At 36.4% G+C, this 19,466-nt stretch overlaps 3 non-coding genes across 3 annotated transcripts; all 3 read left to right on the top strand.

Moving 5' to 3' along the window:
• The first annotated feature begins 219 nt into the window (after positions 1 to 219).
• On the top strand, positions 220 to 291 carry TRNAG-UCC (transfer RNA glycine (anticodon UCC)). Its single transcript has one exon. It is a non-coding gene; the product is annotated as a tRNA-Gly (tRNA).
• Positions 292 to 973: 682 nt separating this feature from the next.
• On the top strand, positions 974 to 1,045 carry TRNAG-UCC (transfer RNA glycine (anticodon UCC)). The gene has a single exon. It is a non-coding gene; the product is annotated as a tRNA-Gly (tRNA).
• A 13,808-nt stretch (positions 1,046 to 14,853) lies between these two features.
• On the top strand, positions 14,854 to 14,925 carry TRNAG-UCC (transfer RNA glycine (anticodon UCC)). Its single transcript has one exon. It is a non-coding gene; the product is annotated as a tRNA-Gly (tRNA).
• The last annotated feature ends 4,541 nt before the right edge of the window (positions 14,926 to 19,466 follow it).

Below are 19,466 nucleotides of genomic sequence, written 5' to 3'. Positions count from 1 at the left end.
CTAGAATGAGAAATCAAGCTCGGTGTACTCACATGACTTATGTACAAACAATTATACATATATACGTATTTAAATTCATTGTATATATGTGCACAGGTATATATTATTCGAAAGTGAATACATAGCATGGTCTGTATTTGCACAGCTGTTAGAAACAGCTGTAAAAATATTTTATTAAAATTTTAGACACAAAAACTGCTAATTTAAACGGTGTTATGGGCGTCGGTGGTGTAATGGTCAGCATAGTTGCCTTCCAAGCAGTTGATCCGGGTTCGATTCCCGGCCGACGCACAGTTCTTTTTATTTATTCTAGAATTGGAAATTTTTTTTTTCTTGGGTACCGTAAATTCTATTTTTCAGCTTAACAGGAAAATATTATATAGCCTCGAGCACACTGATGAGCAAAAAGGCTTAGTAAATGAAATAATTGGTAGAAATCTTTCGAAACTCGGCAGATGTCTTATACATGAGCCAGGACTGAGAATAGTAAATCTCATAACAATAAAACTCAAGTAAATGGAAGAGGTATTAGTGCTCCGATAATTGGTGACTAATTACTTGAAAACTCTGAAAAATTATTAACACTCTAAATCCACGTATACCACAAGTAGCTCTGTTCTTGAATATATATACTTCTGCTAGAAATCTGTCATCTGGATATCAGTGGGTTAAGTACATACCATATACGAAGAGCCCGGAGGTACCAATATTGTGTTGCCTTTGCAATAGACGACTTGCGAAATATTTATTTAAATTTCTCGACGATATCGGATAATAATATTAAAATAACTAGGATAGGGTAGTCCTTTCACCTAAATAAAACGACATAATCCAAGTCCATAATCTCTTGCTGCAGTTGCTTATTCTTTTGTTTGAAAATTTAAAGTTCGGCTTCACGATAACTTAATCGTGTAAATGAATACTTCTCATTCCATTGACACATCAAGAATCAAGTTGCCTTACGACATTGTTCGCGTCGGTGGTGTAATGGTCAGCATAGTTGCCTTCCAAGCAGTTGATCCGGGTTCGATTCCCGGCCGACGCACAGTTTTTTATTATTACCAAAAACTAATTTTAGTGCAAATGATAAAATGGTTTCCAACAGCAAACAGAAATTCGAACATTTGGCTGTGAGATGGTTATCCGTCTGGGCATGATTTGGAGCCGAACACTCAACTCTGCAACCGTTGTTCTCTTCAATTATAATGCACAGTTCGCTTCTCAGCGCTCATGCCAACAAACCGTGCCGGTTCATTGAAAGAAGAGATAGTTGTAAGCTTTCTGCCTGGGCTTGCTAAGGAGTTCACACTTTATAAATTCTAGTTTCATGCTGCCAGACAGACAGTACAGCTTTTCAAACAGATATAGCTATGATTAATGTAGCAATTGCTTATCTACTCCCAGGTGCAGCCTGCTTCAGAGAAATGAGTGCTTACTGGGACTCTATGGCAACGATATCGGTTCTACTTGTAGTTAAATTAATATATATGCTCGAGACTAGCTAGAGAGTGTTACTTCCATTCAGTTATTTCGTGATACGATTTAAAAGGGAGCCTAGTGATAAATAAACTGTGAACTGTAAGAGTGATGAGGTTATAAGCAAAGTCAATCTCATTCGGTTAAGATTCTGTTATATTTTTGCGCCTTGGTACTGGTGTATGGGCCTTGTGTGAGCGAAGCGCTGGTCAAAGCCACTACTTGTTAAAAGGAAAGATTCTTCGCTAGAGGTCTAGTAAGCTCTCTACTCTCACAAGAGTTCGCCAATCCCTAGTTGTAGAGGTTCTGATCGCTCATGGTAGACATGGCTAAATCAACTCAGTTCGTCATGCTGCTCATTTATATACATATGTAAATGCTATATATTGTTTCTGCCGTTTCTAGGTGTTACAAACTTCGAGGCAAACTTAGTATTCTATATTCAAGGTATAGAAAAGTTGCAGAGTTGTATGTGTGAGAGTTAAGTAATCCACTTAGGCGATTGGCTTACAAAGTGTCGATGCCAACATTAATCACGTAATCAAAATAAAAATGGTAAACCTATTCCACCAGTAATCACTTACAAGCTCCAAATCGCTTATAAAAACAACAAAAATAGAGTATAAAAAATATATAATGTATGTACTTAACGGTCATCATCGGAGTTAATAGCTAATGGCGGTGATTAATCAGAAAGCCTGTAGTGGTCAGCATATAGAGAAAAGGAATTACAACAAAAATGTTATGCCACTTAACTTTAGTTGCAATTAGTACTATTTTGTTTTGCTTTGTTTCTTTTCATTCTGTATTTAAGCTGAATTGTATTAAGTTTTTCAATTTCACAGGCAATCGGCGCTGCGGCAAATTGTGGACTTAGCCAGCGAGAAAGTGCGGAGGTGTAAGTAAATAAATGCAGTTGGAATTAAAATATGTATAAGCTCATATATAAATATATATTAATATATACTCTTAAATACTACTCTCTTTTTATTTTCTTTTCTTCTTCTTCTTGTGCTTCGAAGCACATAATCATTCACTGGAAATCGGCCGCAAAACGCGCACAATTCATTTGCAAAATCGTCCAATTGTGGGTAGGCTGTGTGCGCACACGCAAATGGCGCACTCAACGCGCTCAGCATGAAGCATTTCGCCAACCGGCCTGGTAGGAGATTATCTTAATTCACGTTGTGGGAGACGACAACAGCGACTACACAACTAATGAGTGCAAGAAACCGTGCGCATCGTGGCCACCAAATGAGACGCTGACGTAGAGGCATGTTATTGGAGCATGAGCACACATACACATATACACATATATAGCTACAGGTTCATACATGCACTGATAGGCTCCTAAATGACTGACTGATTGGACCTTTTGACTGGTTTAGGCTTTAAAGAGGTATACAAGTTGGCTTGTTAATCAATTGGAATACCTTTAGTATTACATACACATATACACACTTATTTACTATATATAGTTATATGTTTAATGTATAATAAACGTGATAAATATGTTCATGTAAATTGTGACCTTTTTCTTCAACACTTGCCCCTTTTTAGTTGCGTGGTGCGTGCGTGGCATGCAACTTCGCAGAAGCTTAGCGCACAATTTTTAATTCCAATTTAGTTTTTATCACGCACAGTGGTTTAATAAAGTAAAGTTGGAGATAAAATTCAAAAAAAAAAACCTTTTTATTCTAAGTTAAGTTCCGCATTTAAAAATTGTGCTAATCAAGCAACTTCGGTCGAAATAGGCGGTATTTAGAGCTCTTCTCCTACTTTCGTCTGAATCCTGGAAAATATTAATTGAAAATAAAATCCGATCACTACAGCAGAATATGGAAGTTATTTCCTTTTTTGTTAAAAGTTGTTAGTGAAGCTTTCACTTTTTGTAAGGAGAGCTTTCGCCTGAATTCTGGAAAAAAATATTTAAAGGGAAATTCGATCACTACAGGAGAATATGGAAGTTATTTCCTTTTTTGTTAAAAGTTGTTAGAAGAAGAGCTTTCGCCTGAATTCTGGAAAATAATATTTATAGGAAAAATCTGATCGTTATAGTCTTATATAGAAGAAAATATTTTTTGCAGCTTTCACAATTGTATAAAGAGTCTCGTCGTTGGAATACTGAAAGTTGAAAAAAAGTCTATTTAATTATCCATTATTATATTTATGATGGTTTTTAGTCGGTTCATCGCTAAAACTTATAAAGTGTCCTTTGTGTTCACTAAGAGAAAGAGAGAACCTTATTTCTCCGTTAGTTGTTTAGTCTAAAGAAAGTCTTATTTGCAAAAGTTATACTACATTTTTATGGATTTCAAGTCTGACACTATTCTCGGCTCGGTTCATTTGAACACTTCTTTACCATTTGCATCTTGTTTTTGAAAGAATATATTATAGATCATTCCAAAATTCTGAACAATACATTTACTTATCCATCGATCCGCTAAAAATTCTGTCCGTTGCTAGTCAACTTTAACCTTATAATCAAAGCTTAAGTTTATATAAACCCCCCATATATAAATATATACTTTAGTACTAGTATTTCCATCACTTGCTCTTTTTTCTAAGAGACTAAACTCTACGGAATAAGTTGAGAGAGACAATAGTTGGAATAATCCTACACTTTTTCTTGTTGTTGTTACCTCTCTTACTCTTTGCTTGCGCTTGTTTTGTGTCGCTTTTAATTAGGCATAAATTACTTTGACCCTGAGAAGCTGAAGCACAGGAATACTTGCACAAATACCATACATACATATGTATGTACATGCCTTCATACAAAAATTTAGATTTTCTCATGCTTAAAAGTAAAGCACTGCCAGCACGCATATAGCATACTAACACAACAAAAAAGTTTACAACAACAAAGTTTAAAGTTAATCTTAAGTTAGGATGGGCAAAAACACACACACATACATAAATACACACACGTGACTGGGCGTCTTGTTGACCGATTGTTTTATGGCTCAAATAAATGCATATTCCATTGCCCAACAACAACAGCAACAGCACGAAAGAGTACAGTTTATAATCGCTTGTAAGAAAATGCCACCATCGCATTTTATGTTGCATATAAAATGTGCAACATTATGATTTACACAGAATGCGGTGTAAGGCACTGAAGCTAATTGAGTCATCTCTTCGAGGTGTAGGCGCGAGCGTGCACCGCCAAGAGGCAGCATGTCAGCGGATGTATTATATGTACCTACGCATGCTACGAAAAAGTACTAGAGAGTATACATACATATATACATATATTTTTTAAAATACTTACAGTAGAGCATATGTTTACGTATAAAGCATTGGTTTACGTAGTCGAAGCTAATTAAAGAAAATGTAGGGAAACTCGCTCTTTAAAAAACTAAATAAGGCTTCAAACGCTTCTCTGGTCAAAACCTCAAAGCTTTCGTTTCAACGCAGTTCATCGTTTAATATTACACGAATCTTTGATTACAGATAAAAAAAACTCTCCGTGCCATATTCAGCTGCAATCTGAAAAAGACTTTCGACATATGAATTCAATATAATTCAACGAAGACCAAAATATAATTGATTTATTTAAATTAAAGTTTGAACAAGATAAAAATATTGGCTTACAAGAACGCAGTTGTTTGAGAGAGGCGCGGCACGAAAAATTGTTACCTACTATTCGAAGGGATTTTCAAGTTCGGATGTCCTAAATTAGGAACCTTATAACTCCGTCATGAAAAACAACTTTGAGCAATGCAAACTATAACTCTATAAGTACAATTTAGTCAGGCTTTTTTTGTCGAAAAATTAGAAAAAAACTAAGTATGCCCATACCTGTGTTTGAAGAGTTTGACATTAATCCTATAAAAAAATCTACCGAAGAACGAAAAGTCGACCATTACTGAAAGAACTTAAGCAAAACCTAATCAATATTTTTCAAATCATAATCTTCTGGGATCTAGATAACTTAATCTCGAAATCTAACGGTGTTATCATTACAATTTTACCTAACTTCTAACATAGTAACTGTCTTCGATAATCTACACCTCAAATACTGTCTGTTAGTTTGAATATCTTGTATAGTTTGTTCGATTGCCTACTCTCCAACGTTTGGCGTATCGAAGGTAGCTAGTATGTGTCTGGGTGCACTGCTTTAAAATATATTTTGGAAGGGTTGTCATATATAATATTCTCAAACTATTTTCATATCCAAAATCATATAACAAATGGTCAAGCATGATTAAACCGCAGAGAATTACCTTGAGCTTTATTTTTATTTATTTTATTTACTAATAGAGTTGCCAAATGTCAGAAACAAGAGTATGGTATGCCAGTAAACAAAATCAGTAATATTAATATGTATATGTAACATTGAAGTAATATCAAATTTAGGCATATTTTCTAATAGAGTTACCAATCTTCAAGTAAGAATTTTTGAAAATTTTGCTTTGTGTTGAAAATCGGAAACCATATTCAAAAACGTGGTCTATGGTATTAAAATTGTACAAATCATATTATAGTTGTTTCCAAAAATATAATATAGTGTGGCCACATAATAAGTATTTAATTTTTATTTTCACTAAAATGCCGATTAATTTTTTTTATATGCACAATTAGCGGAACTGCATGTCATATATAGCACATAGTATACACAATTGCACAAAAACTGCAAGCGAGAAAATTATATGTCTCACAACTACAACTTCTAAAGAAGTATTTATGTGTGTATTGTAAGTGTATATGCATGTAGTTGCACACCCTCGACCGGCTTTCGGGTCGCTGAAAAATTAATAATTTTCACAAAATCTTTTGGCACTTTGACATCTCGGTTTGCTTTGTTCCGTGGCGTTCACTTTAATTTGGTAATTTTTCTTAGCCACCTAAACAACGCACACCCCTCGTCGCACTTCATAACTGGGTCTGTGACACCCACTCATAGTGCGCGCCACTTTGACGCCCGCCCAGCAAATACCAGCGACGACGCTTCATTTCCCTTACAAGTTGATATTCTTTTGGTGTCGCTGATTCATTTTTCTTGTTGCCTCAGTGACGCGTCTTGCGTGTCGGTTACACGTCTTTTTGCCGTTCTCCACTGCTTCCTCTACTTAGTTCTTATTTAGTTCCTTCCTTTGTCAGCTTTTGTTTTTGTTACTACTTGTTTGTTGTTATTTGTCGTTTTTTGTGGTTATTATTGTTTTTGTTGTTATTATTTTGGTTGCACTTTTCGCAGTAAAATGCAAGTTTAGCCCGAAAATTTATCCAAGATGGCGCCAAGAAAAATGATATGTCATAATTTGTTGGCGTTTTCTGTCAACTCAGCGGGTGAGTCAAAAAGAAACTATGCACATACATTTCGACTTCATATAAGTGTAGAGAATAACTTTGCCGCCTTTGACATGTCCTTTAGTGGGTGGAAAGGCAGTCATGGAAATTAATAAATACTGACAATGAGGCACAGAGATTAGGTCTGAAAATGATAATAAAAGCTGAAGCGAGATTGTAAAATCGAATCCTATAAAATATCGTGTAATAAAATCCATAATTTCTGAAACTCTATTTTTCTTCTTCTGCTTTTAATATGAAGGAATTGAACAATCTTGTATTGCGCTGTTGATAAAACCCTTTGAGGAATATAGTTCAGAAGGAAAACAGGACCACACATATAAGTAACTTTTTCTATTTACGTTGAAGCCATTGCCTAGAGAGTGTCGCCAAATTTTTCGTCCATTCTTATTGATTCATCATGATGATGGATAGCGTAGTCACTACTTATAAAACTTATTTTACAAATCGAAGACTTTAACCGGTATTCGAAGCTAATAAAGCCTTTTGGGTTTTTGATCGTGAATAAAAACTTCCGAAAGCTTTATTCTATATAGTCTAGAACTCATTTAAGAAATATAGGAAGTTCAGCTCCTTAGCTAACGAGACCCGAACACACGGAATCTTAAGCCTCTTCACGCCATTCTTGATTGAAGTCAATGGTTGGCCTGCTACACAGCATCCAATAAGGGTTGTGATCACTGTAGTAGTGCAACCCCTCGTTTATTCGAGGAAAAAATTATACTGTACCTTTTGTATAACTTCTATTTTCCATCGACGTGTTCAACTTCAAGACCTTCAGCTTGTTTTATTCAGAGAGATGTCTGTTAAAAAATTATTCTCAATTGAACCATTCAACATAACTGGGTCCGGGTTTTAGTCGAAAGTTAACTAATAGTCAGAGAACGATATTTATATTATTATCTGAAATCGGAAATAGTGGAAGGTATTGTGTCCAGGGGCTTAGCCTCTTAAAACTGAATTCAATCGATATGTTTTCATTCGAAACTGACTCAATGATATTTTCAGTTCAGAGCTCACACTTTCAGATTTCACTTAACATTGCTTTTGTTGTTGTTTTTCCACTAACCTATGATCTTTCTCACTACAATAACGCCGAAGCATCCAATCGCAACTATTATTGACTATTACCTATTCAACGCTTCAATCCGTCGAGCCACAAAAGTGACGCGATGACATCCTTAATTGGAGTCCATTATGTCAGCTCACACATCGCTCACGGAAACAGCAAATACATACATACTGAAGAGAGTGCATACACAATCACATAGTAGATGTGCGACAGTAACGGCGATACGCAGCTTACGAGTTTCGGCTACACTTCAAGTGGCGGCCCGCCAAATGCGGTCGATGCGGCACGGCGGCTCTCATGTCGCTTCACACTGACCGGCCTCGATGCGTCTGTCAGTCAAATCGGCAAAGCCGCGGCAAACAAACATTCACGCAATAGTTTATGGCCAGCGCTGAACACTTAACTGTCTACCGCGTCCTTGTAATGGTAAGCAACGGCAACATGCAGCATGTGGCATTGTGATGGCGAAAGACAATCAAATCTTTGCCAATTGAAACTGAAATTGAAATTGAAAAATTTCACAAAGCGAATCTCTAAGGTCGCATCAGTGCGACGGCTGACAATAATAGCTACAACACAGCACAACAACACACGGTGACCGTCAACGGGTGGCTGACTGGCCCACCACATGCGGCGGTGCGACAGCATGAACAACTACTGCTATTTTCCGAGGCAGCTGAGTGGCGGTCGCAGCGAGAGCGTGCGTGGAGTTCATTCTTAGGAGCGATATGTTGATAATGATGTGGCAAGTGGCAGCAGCGACAATGTTGCTGTCGTAATTACTTGGCTACCGCCGCCGACACTGTCGCTTTCACAAACACACACATAGGTACATTCGACTTATTATGCCGCAATCAATCGGCTGTTTTTGGACTACACTGTGGCACGGTCGGCTGTTGGTGATGGCAGTGGCCGTAATTTGATTATGCCGAACGCAGTGGCAGGCGGCATATTACGCAGTCTGGCGTTGACCGCGCACAGAACTGCAACAATAATCGTTTGCCGTCGTCGCCTGCACTTTGCATGTTGCCAGCAGCGTTGCATTTGAGTGCACAGACTCTTGAAAGTATGTGTGTGTGTGTATGTGCGTTCGCAAGTTGTCACTGTCATTGTTGGCGTGTCAGCGTCATCAATGCCATTGTTAGTGAGAGAGTGGCGGTGACGCTTGTCAACTTGAAGCGCCAGTTGCGCGCTGCTCGTACTTACATCGTCCTCCAATTGCAGGCTTACAGTCAAGCGCTCGTAAGTGTAACGCAAACGCGTAATTTTAGTTTCAACTGTTGTATACTATTGTCGGCGGCAGAGTAAATCCATTGAAATCCCTGCAGCACTGCGTCAAGTGGCTCGGTGGCACCGCTGCGTCTGTCTATCACTATGTCAATACACTGAATTCGCGTGTCAATCAATTTGAGGCACAATGATACTCAACGATATTCGAATTATTATCGCTTCTCGATTACGTCTACCCATAGTGATTTACGGTGGCTGAGCGCCTCCAAAACAGCGTACGCTTACTCTCACCACAGAAGTCGTGTTGAGAGCTACTCAGTAGTTTCCATATTGATTTTCCTATAGAAAGGTTTGTGCTTTTGAGCTTTAGTAGTCGAAACTAATGATCTAGTAGTCTACTAATCGATAAATTATTCTATTTTTATTGAGACTATATCATGAGAAAATTTTGCCATTGAGCATTAAATAACTATAAACGGATAAATTCTGTGAAATTTTGCTTCCACATATCAACTTATCAGACAAGTAGAAGCAGGCTACAATTTCAACCCACTCAAAACTTTGCATATGCCTAGAATGTATTGTAGGTTCCTTGATCCAACTTCATATTTGTATAAGTATAATGTTTAGATCTTTTAGCTCATGTTCCTACCTACAAATACAGTTGCGACAAATTCTCTATCGCAATATCCTCGGTTTTTAGCTTCGTGTTTCGAAAAATGACATAACCCCGATTTTGTTTAGGACCTAATTCTTAAGACTCGAATTACTTTAATATATTTACATAAATCTGTTACCAGAGCGCGATTACAGATCTTATTTTCTTTTGTTAAGAACTTACCCCCGGTAATATCCATATCCAGTTTCTTCCAATGTTATTCATTCTCCCAAACTACATACTCTTGTACAGATATGTTGATATGGGCGATATACATATAAGTTAATCAAGGGCTTGAGGGCTAACTCGGAGATTCTTTCTACGGAGTTCTTTATAAGGAAGTGGTTACTTGGTAGGTCTGTTTTATTAATGGTACTAGGAGAACCAAAGTTAGAACGTAAAAAATCTGAGAACGGAAAGGGGTTTGTGCTGCTCGGCTGCATTTCTGCTCATAGAAAATTTTCTACACTTAAAAGGACCTCGCGAGAATGCGCGTCATAATCTCGCGTTTATCTTAACAAAAGTTGAAGTTGTAGTTGTCATGTTGTTATCTTATCACGGCGGCACTTCACTGTCGGTGGAGCGCTTACGACCGTTTCTTACTGCCTCCTTTCTTGTTGTTGTGAGTAATTGTTTATTAAAGAAAGAAAGAAAGTACAAAAAGGAAACACAAATATAAGAAAACATAAAGAAAGTGTAGTTATATTGGCAGCCAGGCAAAAGTCAGGCACACAAGAATTGTAACGAAGACATAACGGCGCCATAAGCTCGTGCTAAGCAGCGAACAGCTTCTCCACCTGTCGCATGACGGAAGGCGAAGCAAGAAGGTAATGAATAAGGCAAGATAAAAAAGCAAAATGACAATGAAAAATTCCATCAGAACGTGCCACAAGCGTTGGCGCACAGCACCGTTCCGTAATGACGTGTGTTTCTTTTGCCAAAACGAAGACGTAATGCCTACCGTCGCGCGACTCTCGACTGCCTGCCACATGGCAAGGCACATTTTAGGCCCGTTACCGCCATGCCACATTAGCAGTAAACAGCGAAAACTTTAACGCTCTCGACGTCTTGATTGGCGGCGGTGGTGGCAGTCGTTATGGCGGTTTGGACTGTGGGGATGTTGCCCGCGTGTTTTTTGGCAGTTTGACAGCTCCACAGTGGCTGGTTGAGTCTAAGTGCGAGCGCGCATTTTATTTGTTGCGGACTGTTTGTTAGTTTTATATGTGCTTTTTCTCTTTATTGCATTCAATTTTTTTTTGGTTTGATTCTTTACTGCATTTTTTCTTTCTTTTTTTTTTTACTTTTGGCAATTGTGCGCTGTATCGACCTGATGGCGGATCGCGCTATCTTCCAAACTCATATGGGGGAGGTCAAAAATCTCATCTTATGTCCTTTCTCTTATTCGAGCTTTTTAGCATTATTAGATTCCATTATGGTTCTGAAGAAAGAGTTTTCAAGAGTGGGGAGTCATTTTTATCACTATTATCCCGATTCTAACGACATGCTTAAAGTTTCATAAGAAACACAAAATACCTCGAATTAAATAACATTGACATTATCTATATGAGCATTACATCATTTTTGGTATATAAATAGGATATACAATTTTCGGGATCCCAAAATTTCGGGATTAAATAATATTATTATGCTGTAAAATATTTTAAAGCATGTTTCAATGCAAAATCGAAAAAATAAAAATGTGAGCTTAGTATAGACTAATCATACGTTGTATATAATACACTTCATAATATTATTAGTTTAATTTACAACAACATAATTCATATAACAATCCAATACAAAATTATAAAAAGAGCGGTATTTTGATCTCGGGATTACATTGTAAGAAATCCCGCAATTTCGGGATTTACATTTCTATACCCAGAACTTGCCAAAAATGTTAATACTGTTTCGCATAATGTTAAGCTGAGGGTGACCATGTAGGTACTGTAATTATTACAATTTTCCAGAGATTCTCGAATTTCGGGCGCTTCAAATGTGAGCTACTATTGAATTCTTCATTCAAATTGTTTAAAAGAAGATTTCTAGGTTATTATAAGACATCTTTAAACACACTAACAACGAAATTAATTGAAAATGTTTTAAAATCCCGAAATTTCGGGATTGAAAAAATATGCACCGAATTCAATGGCTCATCATGTACTTTGCTATTCAGATTAGTTCTCTCTAATTGCTATTTTTTTTAAGCGAAAATCTTAGCAAAAAATTAAATTTCTGTCAATCTCAACCCTGAATTTTTCTAAACTCTAACTCTAAACCTCAACTTAAGCAAAGTGACAATAACTTCCTAATTGTTTCATTGATTTGGCTGTAATTAATCGTGAAGGTGATTTCATAATTATTAACACCACTTACATAACGGGAATTATTTCTCAATTCCACCAGTTATCGTACTTTTCGCTCACCCCTTCCGAGTAGCGGGTGCCATTCGGCGACGTATAGCATTGACTTCTTCACTCTCTGGCACTGCATCTGCCATTGCCACTTGCCATCACACCTTGACGCGTCGTCCCGCCACACTCCGCGCCGCATCGCACTGCGCCGCTTTTGTTTATAGCTGGATTTTTCATATGTCAGCTATAAACGTAAATTTAACTGCTGAATGACGTCTAAAGTACGCGAAATTTTTGGCAATTCCACTCAAGTGCCTCAAATGCACGTTGCCACCGTCGCGGCGGCCGCTTAGACTGACGACTTTTCTTGTTATTATTATTACTGTTGTTGTTGTTGCTATTAACATTGACTGCGCTGGCATTTAATGTCTCAAAAGTATATTTTTTGGGTCGCTTCCATGGGCGCACGCACACACACACACACGCCAATGAATATACAGTTATGCAGAAGTTGCACGTCGCTTGTTAATGTTGGCCTTAAGTTTTGTTTTTGTTTCGCCTTTTTGGGTTTATATAATTTTCGATTTTTTTTTTATTGTTTTTGGATTTTTTGCTACATTCTCCCCGCTTTTTATTTCGGTTGTTTGGCATTTTGTAATCCTTTTCCTGTTTTGGCGGTTTGGTTTCATTTGCTCGCAGTCGTTTTGCTTCATTTCAGTTTGGTTTGGTTTCAATTTGGTTTCGTTTGTCGTGTGCTGTTGTTGTTTCCGGATTAATTTTTGCTATTCCGCTCTATATGTATGTATACGTATATGTGTGTGTGTGTGTGCTTGCAACCGCTTCCTTTGCCTTACCTCAACGCTCAGTGTGTCCTGCAAATGCTCAAAGAATGGTACGATTTTATTCCTTTTAATTTACTAAAGTGGCTTATTAAGGCATATCACGAGGTTCACTGCGGCTTCACACACATAGACACACACACACACACAGATACGTACACGACGGTACCGAAGAAGTGTTGGTCGGACGACAAGGCTTTAGGCTTATCGTTTGCGCCATTACCATTTTATTTGGTTTGTATGTATGTATATACACATACATAAATACATATGCATATACACACATGCATACATACATTATTATATATAAGTATGTATAAACTCTCACCAAAAATAGTGCAACCCGCTCCGTAATTTTTATTTCCAGCATTTTGTGACGGTTCTTTGGCAGTTGTTTGTTTATTTTGTAGTTGTTGTTGTTGTTGTTTACTTTCTTGTTGTTCCTGTTTATTTGCTTTGCTTTGCTTTCATTTGGCTTTGTTATCCCTTTTTCCCGGCAAGTTTTTGCCAAATATTCACTGTATAATGTGTCGTTGTCGTCATCGTTCTGCCTAACGAAGGTTACAAAGATCCACCAAAAAACCGCAAACTACAAGAGAATGCCATGAAATCAAAACAGTAATACAAAAACAACAGTATGCTTTTTTATGTGTGAAAGTAAATGATTTAAAATTGAAGTACCCCTCGAGGTATGAAGACGTTAAATTATGATTATTGTGAAAGTTCTTAAAGTTCAGACGTAACAAAGTATACGTTTAGGCGGCGAAAATACTTGAAATGGCTCGTAAATCTTTTCGGTGAAATTTTCACGACTCCATTTTTAATATTTTTTTATTATACTATATACCTATATGGTTTACATTTGTAAATATACATATATTATATAATTTGCAACGATGCAGAAACAAAAAGTTAGAAGAAAATTGAGGCTATGTGAAGTTGGTTATTTGCGATAAGGTGCATCGTGATGGTACTAATGGGATATTTAAGGAAATGTGAACTAGAGTTATGATGAAAGTTAAAGTAAGGTCCGCGATTAGCTAAAATAAGTAAGGTAAGATGATTTAAGAAACGCTCAAAGTGAATGAAACTTTGATTACCCTCTACTAAATTTTACTGACCCGGGTGATCCTGAAAAAATACCCAAAAATTCACTCGATTTTCTAATATACCATAATACAAGTACATCAAAATAAAACTCTGTTGTCAGATATATTCTAAATTTCCTGCAAGATTTTGTGAATCAGTCACTGTCGTGGGTTTAAAGTCATACTAGTTCAGCATGCAGTTAGATTTTTGTGCCTCGGTTCATTTCATTTAGTGTATGCATCTGCTGTGATCTTTCATTGTAGTAAATATTTTGGGCTCATGGATTTAATGGACAATATTTGCTAAACCTCCAAGATTAGTTATTATAGAGCAATTGATTGGCAATCGTCAAGCTTAAAACTTTAGCTGATGTTAGCAGAACCTTCAGCCACCTATTTTTGAAAACTGTGTATTTTGAGCTGAGTCGGAGCTAATAAGGTTTACACCCTTAAACTGCATATTTAAAATAATTGTGGATTCGTAAGAAGATTCTTTCTATTTAGGAGAGGGTCAGCTAATGTTTTCTATTATTTTTCACAGAACGTACGTCGTCAGAAGATTTGTTCAAAATAATAACATGACTTGTTATTATTATTCATGAATCATGATGTTCAAAATATTCATGTATGAAAAGAAAATCTGTTTTGAAAACTTTTCTTACGAATTTGAACATTTTAAAATATTTTAATTTTTTTTTGAAATCATTAACCTTGGTTCGGTTTATTCACAAAATTAAATTATATTAATAAAATATGTAAAATATTTACCTACATGTCTATATTAGTGTAGTTTCTAACAGAAGAAAACTTTGTCGTAGAATTTTAAGTTGCGTCGGTGGTGTAATGGTTAGCATAGTTGCCTTCCAAGCAGTTGATCCGGGTTCGATTCCCGGCCGACGCACAGTATTTTTTTTATTAAGGAATGGTTTTAATAATTGTAAAGATGATTATCAAGAATACTGGCACATATCCACATTTAACATTTATCCGCTATATATTTAATTTCTACAATATGGCTAACTTGTCTATATTATTTCTCTCCTATTTTATACAAATAGGTAAAAAATTGATTTATCATTTTGTTAGTAGTTTTAACAACGTCGCTGAAATGTAGGCAACGTTTTGGCATTTTTTTCTTAACAATGTTTTTTAGTTTACTATTACATTCTAGCAGATAAATGAAATTAATGAGATTATATTTATATGGGCGGCGAGGCATAAATTTAATAGAATCGGTTTTACGAATTATAAAAATTAGAATAAAGGAATTTCGAAATTAATAAAAATATTTGGAACATCCATTACTAATAATAAAACGAAAATATCGGCAAGGTAAGCAATATGCCGTGTACACACAAACATATGGTATATAGCATATCACAAAAAGAATAAGGTCTTTTAAGAGGTCTGAGCGGTTCTAACAAAACTTTATTTAAATTTTATACTTTCAGCATGGATGGATATCATATTGTATAAGGGTATCGTTTTAGATCAGTTTTAATTTAATGCTCCAAACAAAACGGGATATCGATAAAACCGATTAGTGTTGTAGATAGTAACGATTTAATATACTTTGTTAGCTTTTCGATGATGAATACTACTAGTCACGGGTGATCCTCGAAAATAAATAAAATGAAAATATGCCTACATAAGTAACACATTATAATAATCAAGGAAACATATTCATAAGAACATTTCGTTTAATTTCTGATTTTTATTTCAGTAAGGAAAAATGTTTAGGAACTGTAAGCCAGGGTAAAACTTCGCAAGGTTTTAAATAAAACTTTTTGCTTTAGGTTTTCGAAAACTATATTCTAAGTGCTGCAAAGAAATAATTCGCATTTGTTAATACAGATCTTTGTATTTTTGAAAGAAATCAAATAAATGTATACTTTTATTTTTTTTCTATCTTTCACGAATATTATTATTAACTGTTTTAGTATGATTATGTCTTTTGTGTTGTTAGGATATACAATAAATTAAAGAAAAAAATTAATAAATAAATAAAATTTAATATTCAATGCAACTCTGAGCGCGTTTTGCGCCATTATGGCAGGCTAAAATACTCAAATACTAACTAACTTATAAATATTGAGGTCAATGGAATCGGAACCACAATCGACACTTCTAGACGAAAAAACATAGAAATATTACATTTTGGGAACCCATTTTAAATGTACAAAGGTATGCTAAAAATAAAATGATCGATCCAAAGGGTGCCCAAAACATTTTTTTTTTAGAAAGTTGTCTCAAAAATATTTTAGATATACATATGTATGTATGTACTTATATCATTGCTGCCTTTCAAAAAAAATTCTATCGTTATTAGGAAAACATAAAAGAAATCGATTACAAAATCGAGTTTATTTATTATTACGTGTATTATATGAAGTGCCGACTGCCGAATTTATTCATAGCTATTAAAATCGTAAACGCAAGATTTGGTAATAAAAAATTGATAAAGAGAATATTGAAATATAGACACCAACTATTTACTAATTTTTTCTTAAACTTTATTTCATAAATAGTTTAAAGAAATTTTATTTAGGTAGTTATCAAGATTTTGTATAACTCGACACAGTGAGATAGCAAAAAAAATATTTTGTAGAAAAAATAAATAGACAAATTGGCTAAATACATTTTGTAATACGCACCTTAAACATTTATAAATTTTTAAAATATTTTTGTTTTGGGGTTTTGAAATAAAATTTACATGCTTCAACAAGAGTGAGAGAATAATGGTTGGCACCAGCATTGATTATAATTGAATTATAAATAAAGAGCAAAAAAAATACATACTTGTATAATTAACAAGCAAATCAAAAAAAAAACAGCTATTCAGCTACCGGTGACGTAATTTTAGTATCGTCTGACTGGTACTATGTATGTACATATGTATGAGATAAAATATAAGTAGACAATTATAAGAACTGTGATCACTGCATGAGTAGATAGAAACGTTATCGAAGCTATTTATAAAACACTTAATAGCATGATATAGTATTATATACTCATATGATACCATGATACAAAAAAAACAAGCTGAATAATGCTGATAACTTCTGTATATATTATAAAGTACCAAATTTAAATTTCTTTGATTTTATTACTTATACCAGATCTTTGATTATTCTTCCGCCACAGCTTTTTAAAAGAAAATCTTTACTAGCGAATTTGACATTGGGGAACCCCTAAGTTGCGGAATAACTAGTTTTGCGAACTGCTTGCGATAAATCGTTGCAGATATGACATGTTGCGCCATCTAGCTCAAGCAACGATCATTGCAATAAATCATTGAACTTGTGGAACACTCAATAAAAAACACTATTTAATCTGCTAATACAGTCTTAAGGTATTAGTATAAGAAATTAGATATGCTATCTTCGCAGCAAATGTTAAAATAGCTTTTAACGCATGATGCTCGCGTTCGTCTCGGCACTTTTTAAAACAATTATAATATGAAAAAAATTATTTAGGGAGAATTAGTCCTATTCTGGAGTTTTATATAAGAGATCAACCTACTTTAAACATTATGGCATCGAAACGGTCCAAACACTATTACATACAATTTTGTGTCTTACAAAACACTTGGAGCTTGACGTAATAACTGAAATAATTTCTGAAATTTCAAGATTTTGATTAACTTTTCGGCAATATTGCTTTGGATCAAATTGCAACGGATTTCGGAAGAATTCATCGGTATGATCACCTATCATTAACAAGCAAAAAATTGGCTGCGGGGTTACATATGCGCTCACTTTTATCTGAGTAAAACCGCAGACAGCGCGAGTTCTGTTATTTACTTTTTAAAACTCTCGAAGATTAAATCTAATAATTGGTTCCATTGTGGTTAGGCTAGATACTCATTTACAGAGACATTGGGAGAGCAGTTTTTGCAACTCTCGAGTGAAGATAATGTTCAAAAACAGCACTGAAGAGGATGAACCTTTTTTAGAGGAATTTTTTCTGCACAAAATTTGTCAAAAATACACCTTAATCCTGTGTCCACAAGAATCTGCACTCACATGCTGCACTCGGGGCACAAATAATGCCCATCGCTGGGCGATGTACATATGTATGTGTGTACCTCTTCAGCCACCAATCATTCGCATACCAATGCTTGCACCATCAAGCGCGTAAAAATACATGCTGACGACCCTAAATAAATAGCAACACATACACACATGCATATGTTATTTCTGGTGCCGTTGTGTGACACACATATGGCCTTTGGCTAGTACGTGTTGTCCATATTGCCCCATACAGCCAAATGCCACCAATACCAGCGTACACAATTTTAGACACTATATGATGATGTTGTTGTTGTTACTGTTGCTGCTGCGACAACACAAAAGCTGCCAATATGCATATCGACAGCCGGAAAGAGCTTGTGAAAAGCAGCGAACAAAGGTGCTGAAGCTGATGCGGCGAAATAACAGAACCAAAACGACGCTGGACTGCGGGTGAAAGAGGGGAGAGGCGACTGGCAGCACACAGGGGATAGCGGACAGTTATCGGTGACTATTGAAGGGATGCAAACTTGTCGATGAAGCGGTTGTACGAGTTACATCCGCTGTGCCACACACTGTGCAACAACCCCAGGGAGGCCTATTTGCTGTGTCAGCAACTCGATTTTATCTGCGCTGCAGCCGGGCGCTTAGAGGACACCTGCATTGGAATTTGCGCAGAGATGCTGGTGTAACACAAACACACACACACACACACACATATCTTAGTTTGTATGTGTGGCAACATGTGCTTGTGCCTCTTAGCCGATTTGGCATATGTTGCATGCTGAATGCGGCATTTGGTGGCAAGACAAAGACCAAGCGGGCGTGCGACGTAATGAACCGGCCAACTAACAACGCCAAAGTTCAAATCTATGAATATGCGCCAACACATATACATACACATGCACACACAGTAGCGTACATGGGTCGGGTTGTATTGTGTTGGGTGACCTCGGCAGCATGCCACCCGCTCTGCGTTTGATTGTTTCATTGCCACACAAAATGTTGCACGTGCGCAGAACAACATGCCACATACATTTACATTGTGGCACATGATGGCACATGTAGGTGCGCAACAAAATGTGTTAATTAAGCAAAAGGTAACTGTAGACACACACAGCAATACCGTTACACGAGGCAGTGCCGAGCAAGAGCGTTTAGATACGAAGCTGAGCGCCGGACAAGTGTAGGCAATGCGGCAGCAATTGATGATAAGCTTTAGCCACATGTGTGCATGTGTTGGTAGTGGTGTTGCAGGCAGTGAAAGCGGTGGGTGAATGTGTCTGCAGCACAAGGATCTCCCTTCCGCACTCAGCTACGCCTACGATTGCGAATGTGTTTGCAACAATGGGCCTACCAATGCGTTGGATCTTGCTCTGCGCTGTTGTTTTTGGGTGGTTGGGCCACTGCAGCATATTGCTAGTATTGCTGG

The sequence above is a fragment of the Bactrocera oleae genome, chromosome 5 (genome assembly GCF_042242935.1).
Source record: "Bactrocera oleae isolate idBacOlea1 chromosome 5, idBacOlea1, whole genome shotgun sequence".
Classification (NCBI taxonomy): Eukaryota; Metazoa; Arthropoda; class Insecta; order Diptera; family Tephritidae; genus Bactrocera; species Bactrocera oleae.
Note: the sequence above shows the minus strand (reverse complement) of the source record. Positions and strands in the feature narration are given on the sequence as shown.